Genomic DNA, 15,274 nt, shown 5'->3' on the forward strand with positions numbered 1-15,274 from the left:
CAATGATCCACACAGCACACCCTGCCTCGTTACCATAGAAGACGAACACAACCGCGTTTCCGCCTCTTTGCCAAAATACCAAGTTATATCTCGGTGATCGCGCTCGTGCTTCCCGTCTACTCCACTTCTTTCCAATATCAGATATTCGTACAGATACTCGATGTCGTAATAGATCAAGGACTTGGCTTTAGTAGCGCAGTATCGAGGGTGGTGAGTCTGCAGAGAGTCAAGGAGTTAATGCAGGTCGAACAGGGCTGTAGCCTGTTGATACAAAGCTAAAATTGGTCGCTTACCTATTTACGGAACAAGGAGGCACAGAGCCGACAGTGCGGGCAAGTGGAGTTCCTGTGTTCGTTCGCGCTGGCGTGATAGCCTGGAAGGCAGAATGGGAAGGGGTTAGGATGGCATGAGAGGGAAGGGGGGAGGAAGAGGGGGATACCACTAGGAGGTAGTGGAGCTTACCGGGTTCCGGGTGGGAGCAGCGGTGCAATCGCGGTGTCCGTAGATGAATTCTCTACATTGAGGTGGTGCGCGAGGCATTATATTGCCAGTGATAGGTGCCGGGAGACCCATGTGATCCGGAGTAAAAAGCGGAGAGGGACTGGCCAGGGTGTATGAACCAACGGTGGTGGCCATTTTGGAACAGTCAGAGGTAGGCAGCCAATGAGAACCACTGTAGGGAACCTAGAGGGGGTTGGTGATGAACCCGGGGCTTGGATTGGAGGTAGTGGTGCAAGTGGGCATGCCTGGATGAGTGGGTGGCCATCTTAGGGTGGTGTCCGGATGTGTTGAGTCCTGGGACTCGTGACATGAATTTCAATAATACATACATTCCGAACAGAATTAAGGAGAGGAAAACGGTTATCGTAACCTTGCACAACCTACAGTGGTAAGTACACAGCCTTGTAAAATTATAACCGGTGTTGCCATTTGCTTCCTGGGATGATGGTAGCTGTTCATATTGCTGCCGAGTTATAGTCTATTAGATGCTCACAATTGGTATACTTGTAAAAGTTCAGAGTCATAGGCTAGGGAGTCTAGAGCAAAGTGTTCCAATCTTCAAGTAGGTTTAGACCTGTGTTGAGGCTATCAGTCTTCAAAATCCATTTAAGTTCCTCTTTGTTAAGGATTCTTGACTTATCATCACCTCTGGGCGGCAATTTGATAGCAGTGATCACAGTCCATCTGATATCATTCTCTGAATGTCCTTTTTGGGTGAAGTGCCCGACCAAGGGAGCATTGGCCGTCTTGCACCTTAATCTGCTCCGGTGTTGTGAAATGCGCAGTCGGATTTGCTGTGACGTCTGACCTATGTACAGCATGTTACATGGGAAAAAGATGGCATACACTACATTACATGTATTACAATTAGTTAAGCCCGTCAATACATGTCTCAGATCTTTATACACACATTCCTTGCATTCAATAGTGAATTCACAGGCCACACAATTTCCACATTTGGCATGACCTGTAAGGGGTGTAAGGGCCCAGATGTCATTGAGAGTGCAGTCAGGGTGGTTGGTGACGGGCAAGGCAGCGTGAACCAACTGATCTTTGATATTTTTACTTTTCTTAAAAGCAAAGAGGGGCGTGCCTAGTTCTAGAACGCCTGCATTCAAGACATGCCCGTTTTTTTGATTGACTTGCGAATTGCATTAGAGACTGGAGAGAAAGTTGTAACACAAACCAATTGTTCAGTGGCAGTTTTAGGTTTCGGTTTGTAACTCCCCTCTTGTTTCCACAGCCATCGGCGAATACAGCGAAGCAGCCCGAATGGTACCGGACGGGTGAGGTGTTTAGCTGCGACGAAGAAGAGGGTGACTACACCTTTAACTGGGAGTGTCCTGCAGGTACTGAAGAGGTGGAGTCCGGCTCTTTAAATACCGCCCTTGACTCAACACAGGTGTGTCTGTACACCGGAGGAGCGGACAGTGAGAAGAGAGGCGGAGGAGCGGTGGGAAGCGATCGAGGAACAGAGTATGAGTATCGAGGAGGAAGGTGCGACGAGAGCGGGAGAAGAGGAGGCGGAGAGAGTTGCGGGGAACCCGAGGAAAGGAGAGGAAGAGGAAGGAGCGGCGAGAGCATCGGAGCGGGAGAAGAGGAGGCGGAGAGAGTTGCGGGGAACCCGAGGAAAGGAGAGGAAGAGGAAGGAGCGGCGAGAGCATCCGAGCGGGAGAAGAAGAGGACCAAGGCGACTACAGACCCGAACCACCAGCTGAGAGGGAGCATGAGCAGAGGAGAGATCCGCAGGCAACACAGGAGCCAGGAGGCCACCGGCACCGCGATTCGCCCAGCCGCTCGCCTGGAGGCGTGTGGCTACTCGAGGTGCGTAACTGTTTCTCGGGCCGGGTTGGGAGGAGGAGGGGTAGGACTGCCCCGTAAGTCATCAAGCCATTAAGGGTCATCTGTGGGCTGTCTCGGGCCACATTCACTGCCCTCTCCCTTTTAGTACTGGGTTATCGTTTCTCCTCACCCCCTCTCCTGTCAAACTACGTACAAAGAGTCTGTACCTGATACGTGCCTCTCTTTTGCCTTGCATGCGGCGACGCTGGAGCCCGTAGATAAAGTCCGGGGAAGGTGCCTGAGAGAGAAGGAGGTGTGTCCAGCAACACGGCATCGTCGTTCCGAGAGAAGCCGATCACCTCGACGTACATCCAGTCGTCCTACCTGCACTGATCGCTTGTTCATGAAAATAAAACCTTCATTAACAAAAACCCGACTGTTGCCATTTCCTATCGCCCAGAGTGATCCGAGCCCAAGCCTTACAGTGGTGGAGAATGCAGGCAGCAGCGCCATCTGTTTAACAAAGATGGACGAATTACTACAGCAACTGGTCAAAGGGCAGGAAAGACTAGAATGGGTGATGGAGCAGCAAATACGGTCCGCGGACGCGGACAGGGAGATCATCAAGGCTGCGGTGACGGCCCATGCCCTTGACCCCACGATAATCAGCACACCGGTAACAGGAGGAGGGGCTCACCAAAACCCTAGTGGCGTAGCTTTATAGAAGTATCAACCAGGAGAAGACGCCGATACATTCCTCCTCAATTTCGAAAGAGCAGCGAGAGCGTGTGGATGGCCCGTGGTGAAATGGCCATTCTTTTTGGCACCTCAGCTTGTGGGAGAAGCTCAGGCAGCCTATCAGGTAGCCAATCCCAATGGAGATACCTCATACACAGACATTAAGAGAATTATCCTCGATCATTTGGGATTGGACCAAGAGGCTTATCGTTTACGATTCAGAAAGGAGAAAGGAGTACCTGGCGAAACCCCTAAGACACTTTTCGTCAGACTCAAGATGGCTGCCGATAAGTGGCTTACCCCCGCTGTGTGTACAAAGAAAGAGATAATGGACAGGGTATACCTTGAGCAGTTCTTGGAGTCCCTTCCCTATGCCTCTCAACGGTGGTTGAGACAGCACCGTAATCTCACGACCGCACAAGCAGTGGAAATGGCAACCACCTTCTCACGAGCCCAGCCTCCCCCATGCCCAGTGGGAACCCGAGAAACCAAGACTTCCTGCCAGAACAGAAAAAAAAAACCAAGGATACCGGAACCAGTGAAACAACGCACCTGGAGATCAGATGCTCCTGTCCACCAAGGACCGCAGTGCTTTGATTGCGGCAACTGGGGACACATAGCAAGATTGTGCCCCCGGAGAAAAAACTTAGAAGAACCGATGGAGGTCGGATACTTACCGAAGACCGTGCTATACTCCGCCGAGATGGGACAAGCATTCAGAGTGAGTGTGGGGGTGAATGGGATTTCCATCAAAGCTCTACTCGACTTTGGCTGTAGGCAGTCAGTGGTGCAGACCTCCCTTGTAAAACCCGAACAGTTCCTACCCAGAGAGATCGTGAACATAAGATGTGTTCACGGTGATGTGAAGCCATACCCTGTTGCCCAACTACCTCTCGTTCTCAAGAAGGGTGGGCCTCAATCTGTCAAAGTCGGAGTGTTGTCTTCCCTACCCGAAGACCTCATCATAGGGACTGACAACCCTGCTTTTCTAGAAATGTTCGATAATAGCCTACCTAAAGAAAAGAGACGGCCCAAGCCCGTGTCAGCACTGTTGTCCTCCGATCCATGGGTGTTAGACAGAAGTTTTAGATTTTCGCAAACAAACGATGCCACATTATTCAACGCATGGGAAAGTGCACAGCAAAACCAAGGTCGTAGTCCTCCAGTATACCCCAGGTTCTACATAAAGAACGATTTGTTGTACAGACAAGGGCAGAAGGATGACCCAGAACAGCTTTTGGTTCCTGTAGCCTTCCGGGAACAAGTGCTCTTTTTCTCGCACGCTCACCTAGTAGCAGGACATACAGGAGCCGAGAAGACCACACAAAATATTTTGAGACATTTCTATTGGCCAGGCATATACAAAGATACTATGATATACTGTCAGACATGTGAGACCTGCCAAAAAAGGAACATGACCCGCCCGGCAGCCATCCCTTTGCAACCCTTACCAATCATCGGCACCCCGTTCGAGAGAGTAGGCATGGACATTATAGGTCCGCTACCGAAAACCAGAAAAGGCAATCAATATGCCCTGGTCATGGTCGACTATTCTACCAGGTTTCCAGAAGCATTCCCCCTGTCTAGTACCATCACCAAGCAAGTCGCAGATAAGATGTTGGAATTATTCAGCCGAGTGGGATTCCCCAAGGAAATCCTTACTGACCAGGGGACCCCATTCATATCACGCCTTATGAAACAAGTATGTCAGTTGTTGAACATCCACCAAATACGGACCGCTGTCTATCACCCGCAAACAGATGGGCTAGTTGAGCGATACAACCGCACCTTGAAAACGACTCTGAGAAAGATGCCAGAAGTGAATGGTAATGAATGGGACCAAATCCTGCCTCTAGCACTATATGTTATCCGCGGACAGAAACAAAGTAGCTTGGGGTGTTCCTCTTTTGAGCTCCTGTATGGGAGGCAACCTCGGTCTCTACTCGACATGACCAAGGAGGCGTGGGAGAATGAAACACCAGAAGAAACAATGAAAACGCTCGAGTGCGCACAGAAATTACGATCCAAACTGGGCAAATTAAGAGACCTGGCCTATACAAATCTAGAGAAACAACAACAGAAACAAAAGGGATTCTATGACAGAGGAAAAAGATGGAGAAAACTGCAAAAAGGAGATTGGGCATTGGTGCTGTTACCATCGACCACTCAAAAATTTAAGGCAGAGTGGAGCGGCCCATATCTAGTAGTGGATACCATAGGGAACACCAGTTACAGACTTCAGGTACAATCCAGGAAACAGCAAGTATATCACATAAATATGCTGAAGAAGTGGTCCGGGCCCCTCCCACCAGAATACACCTGACCTCAGTCCCCGAACTGCCACAACAAAACACTCTGGAACAGCTGGTAATAAACGAAGAGCTCATGGATCACGAAAGGAAAGAGTTACAGGACATGTTACAAAAGCACGCTAAAATCTTTTCGGACCTCCCTGGTAGAACCAACCTAGCGGAACATAGAATAGAGACCATACCGGGAAAGATAGTTAAAATAAGGCCATACCGTATCCCTGAAGCGCGAAGGAGAGCAATACAACAAGAAGTTAAAGATATGTTGGACCTAGGCGGCATCAGACCTTCCAGAAGCAATTGGTCCAGTCCGATTGTTATGGTTCCAAAGCCGGATGGCTCACGCCGATTTTGTATGGATTTCAGGGCCCTGAATTAAATATCCACCTTTGATGCGTTTCCCATACCACGCATCGACGAGCTGATAGAAAAACTCGGAGAAGCCAGATACATAAGTACCATAGATCTCACTAAAGGATACTGGCAGGTGCCGCTGCGTGAAGAGGATCGGCATAAAACGGCTTTCTCCACAGAAAACGGACATTACGAATTTACAGTGTTGCCCTTTGGGCTCCATGGGGCCCCGGCCACATTTCAAAGATTAATGACCCAAGTGTTGAAAAACATTTCATCATTTTCATCAGCTTATTTGGATGACATAGTGGTGTTCAGCCCCGACTGGAATACCCACCTGGAACATTTACATCATGTTTTTGACACCCTCGAACATGCAGGCCTCAAGATCAATGCAAAGAAGTCGCGGATGGCATACCAGAAAGTGAAATATCTGGGTTATTTCCTTGGCCATTGGCTCATAGAGCCGCAAATAGAAAAAATCAGAGCAATTGCTGACACGCCATTTCCATGTACCAAGAAAGAAATTTGTGCCTTCCTATGCCTGGTGGGATATTATCGTCGCTTTATCCCACAGTTTGCGCAGATAGCAGCCCCTCTTACGGACTGCCTGAAGACGGAATTTAAACAATCGGACCTTTCAAAACCCAACGTTGCTGCTAGAGAGGCATTCCATAACCTGAAGAAGATGATAACGTCTGCCCCTGTATTGTCCTCGCCGGATTTCGTACGTCCCTTTTCCCTACATACCGATGCCTCGGATTATGGGATTGGCGCGGTGTTGTCACAAACAGGGAAGGATGGGCTGGACCACCCCATCCTATTCGTCAGTCGCAAACTGTTCCCTAGGGAACTCAAGTATCCCACGGTGGAGAAGGAGTGTCTGGCAATCAGGTGGGCCGTGGACAAACTGGCATACTATCTGGAAGGTCGCACGTTCGACCTATACACTGATCATGCCCCCCTCCTATGGATGGCACATAACAAATCCAATAACGCCCGTGTCATGCATTGGTTCCACGCGCTGCAGCCGTACGCCTTCAACATACGGCACAAAAAGGGTCTATGTAACACTGGGGCGGACTACTTGTCACGTCACCCGCTTCCCGACCGGAAGCGTCCAGGGGGGGAGGTGTGTAACGGGGTTGCGGGGTCTGAGTCCCTGAAGCCTCGAAGGGAACACTCATGGTATGACCCTCCCCTCTTGTTTCCACAGCCATCGGTGAATACAGCGAAGCAGCCCAAATGGTACCGGACGGGTGAGGTGTTTAGCTGAGACGAAGAAGAGGGTGACTACGCCTTTAACTGGGAGTGTCCTGCAGGTACTGAAGAGGTGGAGTCCGGCTCTTTAAATACCGCCCTTGACTCAACACAGGTGTGTCTGTACAACGGAGGAGCGGACAGTGAGAAGAGAGGCGGAGGAGCGGCGGGAAGCGATCGAGGAACAGAGTACGAGTATCGAGGAGGAAGGAGCGACGAGAGCGGGAGAAGAGGAGGCGGAGAGAGTTGCGGGGAACCCGAGGAAAGGAGAGGAAGAGTAAGGAGCGGCGAGAGCATCGGAGCGGGAGAAGAGGAGGCGGAGAGAGTTGCGGGGAACCCGAGGAAAGGAGAGGAAGAGGAAGGAGCGGCGAGAGCATCGGAGCGGGAGAAGAAGAGGAGCAAGGCGACCACAGACCCGAACCACCAGCTGGGAGGGAGCGTGAGCAGAGGAGATATCCGCAGGCAACACAGGAGCCAGGAGGCCACCGGCACCGCGATTCGCCCAGCCGCTCGCCTGGAGGCGTGTGGCTACTCGAGGTGCGTAACCGTTTCTCGGGCTGGGTTGGGAGGAGGAGGGGTAGGACTGCCCCGTAAGTCATCAAGCCATTAAGGGTCATCTGTGGGCTGTCTCGGGTCACATTCACTGCCTTCTCCCTTTTAGCACTGGGTTATCGTTTCTCCTCACCCCCTCTCCTGTCAAACTACGTACAAAGAGCCTGTACCTGATACGTGCCTCTCTTTTGCCCAGCATGCGGCGACGCTGGAGCCCGTAGATAAAGTCCGGGGAAGGTGCCTGAGAGAGAAGGAGGTGTGTCCAGCAACACGGCGTCGTCGTTCCGAGAGAAGCCGATCACCTCGACGTACATCCAGTCGTCCTACCTGCACTGATCGCTTGTTCATGAAAATAAAACCTTCATTAACAAAAACCCGACTGTTGCCATTTCCTATCGCCCAGAGTGATCCGAGCCCAAGCCTTACACGGTTCCAACAAGGCTTCACATAGACAGTACCATGCCCTCTTCAAGGCATTACGTACTAAGCGTCTGGGATATCCTATGGACATTAGTTTGGTGCTTAAGGTCTTTGCCTCATTAAAGTAATCAGTTTTTAGGAAGCAGTTCCTCCTGATTCTTAAAAATTGTGAGTATGGAAGGCTGTCCCTCAGGGCACGTGGGTGGTTGCTACTGTAACTGAGTAGTGTATTGCGTTCCCTTGGTTTACGGAACAGGCTGGTGATTAGCTTCCCATCAGTGTGTTTAATCAATAGATCGAGAAAAGGGATGCATGTTTTATTGTGTGCGATAGTGAAGGGCAGACCATTACAATTGTTATTGAGCCAGTGGAGAAAGGGTGTGAGTGATTCCACTGTGTCTTTCCAAATAAGAAAAATGTTGTCTATGTAGCGTTTCCAGTGACTTATGCCTGAACGAAATGGGTTGCTGTCAGATAGAATGGTGTCATGCTCCAATGAGTCCATATAGAGGATAGCCAGGTTTGGTGCAAAAATAGCCCCCATGGAGGTGCCACGCACCTGTTGGTAGTATTGTTCTTCAAACGTGAAGAAGTTACGAGTCAGACGGATCTCTAAAAGTTGCAAAATCAATAGTGTGGGGATCGAGTGTGGTCCGGGTCTTCGTCAAGTATACGTTCCATAACCATGAGAGAGTCTCTCTGGGGAATGTTCGTATACAGGGATTCCACGTCCATGGTACATATAGTTTCAGAGGAGGGGACAAATGGTAGGTTTTCAAAAAGATTGATCATGGACATAGTATCCTTGATATAACATTCAGTGACAGGTACGAAGTCCTTCAGAAAGTAGTTGACGTAATTACCCAGTGGTTCGAGGACCGAACCACACCCGGAGACAATGGGGCGTCCCGGAGGGTCTTCCAGTCTTTTATGAATCTTAGGGAGAGTATAAATGACCGGGGTTCCGGGAGTTTTTACATTGAGAAAGTCGAATTCATGTTTGGAAAGGAAGCCTTCGTGGAGTCCTTCATTAGTAACTTGTCTTATTAGTGTTTGTAACTCTCTAGTGGGGTTGGTGGGGAGTTTACAATAATGATCTGTGTTAGATAATTGACGTAGTAGCTCTATTTTGTAAGAGTCAATCTCTTGGTGCACAATGCCACCTCCTTTATCTGCCAGTTTAATAACAACTTGGGAGTTTTCACGTAATGAGTTGATGGCAGATTTTTCTTCCAGAGAAATGTTGTAAGGGATAAATAAATGTGACTTAGCTAGGCGTGATGTTTCTTTCAGGATCAGTTTTTCAAAAGTAATAATTTCATTTGGGATCATGCTTGCAGATGGCGAGAAGGTCGATGGTGGTCTAAAGGGAGTGTTGGATTGTTTGGGGGTGCCTGGATGTAATGAAAAAAATGTTTGGAGTCTGATTTTACGGAAAAATGTAAGTAACTCTGATTGTAAATCTAGAAAATTTGGGTAAGTGGTGGGGACAAAAGAGAGTCCCTTGCTCAAAATAGATATCTCTTGGCTAGAAAGTGTGTGTGAGGACAGATTGAAAATGGGAATATTCATGGTGTTACTTGTGGAGACGGCAAAGGGGTCTACCACTGGTAGAATTTGTGTCTCGTCTGTCTCTCTCCAGGTGGGTTGTACCATCTGGGTTGTTGCTTCAGCCTGCTTCGTTTTGAGGGTATATTATGCACTGATTCACTTCTGCCCTCACAATTCTTCGTTCAGGTTGTCACCTTCTATTACTAGATTATTGTTGCGCCGCAATTTCTTGCAACATAATTGCTGCACCATGTATGACTGGTACTTTGCTATGCCGAGTATTACAGATTTGTTCATAGCTCCACTTGACAACTTGACAACGGATATAAAACCTCCTTTGTGGGCCTTCGTTACCAAATTCCCTCCCCGTATGTATGTGAATCCAACACTGCTATGCACCGACTGTGCATGGAATGTATCTTAGCACATATTATTATCGTTTATGCACAGTCCGAATACCCACAACTGTGTACCTCTGTCACCCACTTTCAAATAATGTAGGCATTACCATCAGCATGCAAGTTAGCATTGTTCTGAAGAGAGGCCAATGATTGGAAGAGCATCTAGTCTGCAAACCATTATATCTACTGACTCACTGTGAGGAATGCGTACTTCCATGAAGTTGTCGCCTGTAATCACACAGAATGTAACTAGTAGCCATGCCATGGTGCCAATAATATGCTGTGGACAAGTACAGAAAGTCAAGACAATCAGAGTTAGAGGTAGACAGTGGGGTGGGGTGGGGTGGAAGATTTATAGAGAAAAATAGAAGCAAGTAAGAGAGAGAAAGAATACCGGGACTCCGCTACATTATGCTCCCAAACAGAGCATTACACGTCCGTGATTGTTCAACAACTTTGAGCAATGTTTGAAATTTTTAGGACAATAAGGGCATGGTGAAATTACGCACCTTCGGCCACTGGAAGTGACAGTGACTGACTCATTCAAGTGTATTGCATGATTTTATTCACTTTATCTGTTTAGAGTTATTCACAACATTTTGGTTTCTTTTGTCACACCAGAAAAGTTATATCTTTGAACTCATAGACTCTGTTGTAAAAATGGCTTACTCCAGCATTGGCCTTTCCCCAAACCAGCACATAGAGCACTGAAATTGTCCCTTTTCAATGCAGTAGTGATTTTAGCTAATTCATTCCAAAATTGTGCTTTAAATGCACTTTTGAATTAATCTTTTTCTAAAATTTCACAGGGCAGGGGACTCTCCTATCAAAACCTTACTATGAGGAAGGCTCCCTTGCTGAAATTCAGATCGGGTAGTACACCTGACTTGTAGCAGTGCCAGTTGAGGATATGGGTGGAGCTAGTAGAGTAAGCGGGTGTATCCAGTGGAGGAAGCGGGTGGAGCCGGAGAAAAGTAGGTGTCGCCCCGACAAACATTTGAGCACCTGCACTTCATATTTTACAAATTAAGCACTGTGTACACCTAATGTGTGAGCATCAAGGATAATACATACAATTTGAATTAAGACTCGTAGTATCTGTTCCAGGAAGAAAAACAGAAACAAATGCAAGTTTGTACATATTGCCTGCCTACCTTTCATATGGGCAGGTGATGTCAAATCGGCGCTGAAATCAAAGTACTCCTCGCAAGTGATGCAGGTGCCCTTAAAGGAAATATTAAAATAGTGCTTACATCTAATGTGGCTAAATAAAACACATCAGTTATCTCACTTATGAGAAAGCATCATTAAATGGTAAAATAAAATGGTAGGAAACACTCGTGAGCTATGGACAATACAGGACAGACAACACATTTAACATAAAAAGTATCCCACTACAAGAAACTACTTATTTTTAGGAAATAATAAGCCTCCTGATCAACCCGGGTGGAGGGGATTGTAGTAACCCTACAGAAAAGAAGCATACAATGTGTTGTAGGTAGGAGGGAAAGAATTGCCATTAACAGACCCGAAGACACGGAGGGGAGATTGTGTTAAAAAAATGCTGCAAAAGTGGCATTTCAAACACCTTTGTCGATTCCTGTAAGGAAAACATTTTTTACTTGGCTTAACACTCTTACGGCATGGTGACCTACTCGTTCCCAGGGCAGACCGAATCTTAGCATGTCTGTTACCCGTTGCGAGTTGAAATAGTGAAACTAAAGCTGAGTCATGCTCACGTGTAGTAAAAGGCTGGAGCGTGACCTCGTTTTTTAACATGGCCGTTATAATACGGCAATAAACGTGCGCCATGTTGGATGTATCGCCCAGTTCTTTTGAATTACGCCTACATCCCCCAGAGGGCCAGGCTCCTGCACAGCTGACATCGCACCAGGGGCACGATAAAAAGCCAGCGGCCCTCCCGCAGCTCGGGACGAACACCGGACAGGGGGCTTTCGCAGTGCAGCCTCCGCTGCTGCCGTGAGGTGAACTGCTCTTTCCACGGCACTTTCCACCATTCCTGGCCATGAGGGCAACGGCCCAACAAACGCCTACATCCCCCAGAGGGCCATGCTCCTGCACAGCTGACATCGCGCCGGGGGGTGCAATAAAAAGGCAGCGTCCCTCCTGCATCGCGGGATGCGCGCACGCCAAGGGCGGGCCCGTCTCTGCCCGTCACAGGCCGGAGGAGGCTGGGCTGGGCCACTCTCCTTGGCAGATTCCACTGGCTCCAGCGAGGTGAAGAAGATAGTGGGTGAGCCTTTTAATACCGCATGTACCCCCACGGACCTGGTGGTATAGACTCTGAGATAGCAACCAGCTGGACCCCGACACAGTGCTGTGTGACTGAGATGGTGATAGGCAACTATTGCACTGCTCCACCCATGTTCAGACTGAAGTGGGCCACAAAGTAACTAAAATCTCCGGTCTGTTAGGGGGCACGACTAAATAGGGGACTGCTGTGGACAGTGAAAAAAAGGCATAAATTGTGTTGGCTGGTGTCCCCCCCTTTCACCTCTAGTCTTAACTGGGTGTAAGAACCAAGTGACATGTAGGGGGGAAAGGGAAGGTCCCAGCAGAAACAAAACAAGCTGTGCTCCTCCACCACCACAAACATCAATAGACAAAATGCTGCAGAGGGCTATTCGGGTGGTGAATACTGAAATTCCTCGTCACCCCCTGGACAGGCCTCACCTCCTCTGGACCCCTGGACAGGCCTCACCTTCTCTGCACCTTTATACAGGCATCCCTTCCTCTGCACCCCTGGACAGGCCCCACCTCCTCTGCACCCCTGGACAGGCCTCTCCTACTCTGCACCCCTGGACAGGCCTCCACTTCTCTGCACCCTGGACAGGCCTCGCCTCCTCTGCACTTTTGGACAGGCCTCCACTTATCTGCACCCCTGGACAGGCCTCTCCTCCTCTGCCCCCTGGACAGGCCTCTCCTACTCTGCCCCCTGGACAGGCCTCTCCTACTCTGCGCCCCAAGACAGGCCTCGCCTCCTCTGCGCCCCTGGACAGACCTCGCCACTTCTGCGCCCCTGGAGTGGCCTCTACTCCTCTGCTCCCCTGGACAGGCCTCACCCCCTCTGCACCCCAGGACAGGCCTCTCCTCCTCTGCACCCCTGGACAGGCCTCACCTCCTCCGCACCCGGAGCCTCACCTCCTCTGCACCCCCTGGACAGGCCTCGCCTCCTCTGCACCCCTGGACAGGCCTCTCCTCCTCTGCACCCCTGGACAGGCCTCACCTCCTCTGGACCCCTGGACAGGTCTCACCTCCTCAGGACCCCCTGGACAGGCCTCACCTCCTCTGCACTTCTGGACAGGTCTCACCTCCTCTGCACTTCTGGACAGGTCTCACCTCCTCTGCGCCCCTGGACAGGCCTCACCTTCTCTTCCCCTTGGACAGGCCTCTCCTACTCTGCACCTTTATACAGGCATCCCTTCCTCTGCACCCCTGGACAGGCCCCACCTCCTCTGCACCCCTGGACAGGCCTCTCCTACTCTGCACCCCTGGACAGGCCTCCACTTCTCTGCACCCTGGACAGGCCTCGCCTCCTCTGCACTTCTGGACAGGCCTCCACTTATCTGCACCCCTGGACAGGCCTCTCCTCCTCTGCCCCCTGGACAGGCCTCTCCTACTCTGCCCCCTGGACAGGCCTCTCCTACTCTGCGCCCCAAGACAGGCCTCGCCTCCTCTGCGCCCCTGGACAGACCTCGCCACTTCTGCGCCCCTGGAGTGGCCTCTACTCCTCTGCTCCCCTGGACAGGCCTCACCCCCTCTGCACCCCAGGACAGGCCTCTCCTCCTCTGCACCCCTGGACAGGCCTCACCTCCTCCGCACCCGGAGCCTCACCTCCTCTGCACCCCCTGGACAGGCCTCGCCTCCTCTGCACCCCTGGACAGGCCTCTCCTCCTCTGCACCCCTGGACAGGCCTCACCTCCTCTGGACCCCTGGACAGGTCTCACCTCCTCAGGACCCCCTGGACAGGCCTCACCTCCTCTGCACTTCTGGACAGGCCTCACCTACTCTGCACTTCTGGACAGGCCTCACCTCCTCTGCGCCCCTGGACAGGCCTCACCTTCTCTTCCCCTTGGACAGGCCTCTCCTACTCTGTACCCTTGGACAGGCATCCCTTCCTCTGCACCCCTGGACAGGTCTCCACTTATCTGCACCCCTGGACAGGCCTCCACTTATCTGCACCCCTGGACAGGCCTCCACTTCTCTGCACCCTGGACAGGCCTCGCCACTTCTGCGCCCCTTGAGTGGCCTCTACTCCTCTGCTCCCCTGGACAGGCCTCACCCCCTCTGCACCCTAGGACAGGCCTCTCCTCCTCTGCCCCCTGGACAGGCCTCACCTCCTCTGCACCCCTGGACAGGCCTCTCCTTCTCTGCACCCCAAAGACAGGCCTCACCTCCTCTGCACCCCAGGACAGGCCTCACCTCCTCTGCCCCCTGGACAGGCCTCTCCTACTCTGCACCTTTATACAGGCATCCCTTCCTCTGCACCCCTGGACAGGCCTCCACTTATCTGCACCCCTGGACAGGCCTCCACTTCTCTGCACCCCTGGAGTGGCCTCTACTCCTCTGCTCCCCTGGACAGGCCTCACCCCCTCTGCACACCAGGACAGGCCTCTCCTCCTCTGCCCCCTGGACAAGCCTCTCCTTCTCTGCACCCCAAAGACAGGCCTCACCTCCTCTGCACCCCAGGACAGGCCTCACCTCCTCTGCCCCCTGGACAGGCCTCTCCTACTCTGCACCTTTATACAGGCATCCCTTCCTCTGCACCCCTGGACAGGCCTCCACTTATCTGCACCCCTGGACAGGCCTCCACTTCTCTGCACCCCTGGAGTGGCCTCTACTCCTCTGCTCCCATGGACAGGCCTCACCCCCTCTGCACACCAGGACAGGCCTCTCCTCCTCTGCCCCCTGGACAAGCCTCTCCTTCTCTGCACCCCAAAAACAGGCCTCACCTCCTCTGCACCCCAGGACAGGCCTCACCTCCTCTGCCCCCTGGACAGGCCTCTCCTACTCTGCACCCCTAGACAGGTCTCACCTCCTGTGCACCCCTGGACTTGCCTCTCCTCCTCTGCCACCTGGACAGGCCTCTGCTCCTCTGCACCCCTGGACAGCCTTAATCTCCTCTGAACCCCTGGACATGCCTCACCTCCTCTGCACCCCTGGACATGTCTCTCCTCCTCTGCACCCCTGGCCATGCCTCACCTCCTCTGCCCCCTGGACAGGCCTCACCTCCTCTGCGCCCCTGGACAGGCCGCTCCTCCTCTGCACCCCTGGCCATGCCTCACCTCCTCTGCCCCCTGGACAGGCCTCACCTCCTCTGCGCCCCTGGACAGGCCTCGCCTCCTCTGCGCCCCTGGACAGGCCTCGCCTCCACTGCAACCCTGG

The 15,274-nt window shown here is 51.6% G+C and overlaps 1 protein-coding gene across 2 annotated transcripts in view; it reads right to left on the minus strand.

Moving 5' to 3' along the window:
* Positions 1 to 15,274, minus strand: part of LOC144805869 (uncharacterized) — a 93,662-nt gene that overhangs the window by 39,676 nt on the left and 38,712 nt on the right. Inside the window, exon 2 of one of the 2 annotated variants that reach the window (XM_078672349.1) lies at positions 11,023 to 11,092. The exons of the other annotated variant lie outside the window; for it this stretch is intronic. The gene's annotated coding sequence lies outside the window, so the exon portion shown is untranslated. The remainder of the gene's footprint in view (positions 1 to 11,022; positions 11,093 to 15,274) is intronic. 2 annotated transcript variants of the gene reach the window in all.

Source organism: Lissotriton helveticus (assembly GCF_964261635.1).
Source record: "Lissotriton helveticus chromosome 1_1 unlocalized genomic scaffold, aLisHel1.1 SUPER_1_unloc_31, whole genome shotgun sequence".
NCBI classification, from domain to species: Eukaryota; Metazoa; Chordata; class Amphibia; order Caudata; family Salamandridae; genus Lissotriton; species Lissotriton helveticus.